The sequence below is a fragment of the Numida meleagris genome, chromosome 3 (genome assembly GCF_002078875.1).
Source record: "Numida meleagris isolate 19003 breed g44 Domestic line chromosome 3, NumMel1.0, whole genome shotgun sequence".
NCBI classification, from domain to species: Eukaryota; Metazoa; Chordata; class Aves; order Galliformes; family Numididae; genus Numida; species Numida meleagris.
This window is the reverse complement of record NC_034411.1, coordinates 67,956,408-67,957,072: the sequence shown is the minus strand read 5'-3', so window position 1 is coordinate 67,957,072 and position 665 is coordinate 67,956,408.

Below are 665 nucleotides of genomic sequence, written 5' to 3'. Positions count from 1 at the left end.
ACCCCTAAAGAGTTGATAAAACTGATTGGAAAACACTGTAACTTGCTACTACTTCTTACTGTAAATCGTTCATTGCTGGTTTTGAGTTCACTGCACCTTTTACACAAACTTCAACCCATTAAAAAGGCCACAGGGCCAGACATTGCGCTTGAGATCTGAGATGCAGCCCATGCACCTTGTACATAGCAAGCAGCATTGCACCGAGATTTGGGCAGAAAGTGTTTTCTTTCTCTCCTCCCATGCACATACACATAGAAGAAAACTCTTCAGAACAATGTTTGCAGTCTAAATTGTTAAATTGAGGTTTTTAAGTCTAACTGCTGCAACTTTTCTAGCTTTATGAATAGTAGTGTACCTAGATCCCCTTAGGAACTTCATAAATCTATTAAGCTACCTAGGAAAGTATATAAAACTGATTAAATGGCAGTTTAAGTACTCTGTGCAAAACATTGTGATAAGACAAAAAAAATCCTCTGAAAGAAATAGTATCTGTGCATTTTCACATAGTCTTCTAGAGAAGAGAGCTAATTCTGGTACTTGGAATAATTTAAGAGATTATTCCTCTCTAAATTTCCTTACTGTAGTGTTTTAGTTTACATAGTTAAGACAAAACCTGTCAGTCATGGAGAGAGAACAGAGGTCTTGGTAAAAATATTACTAGCTGA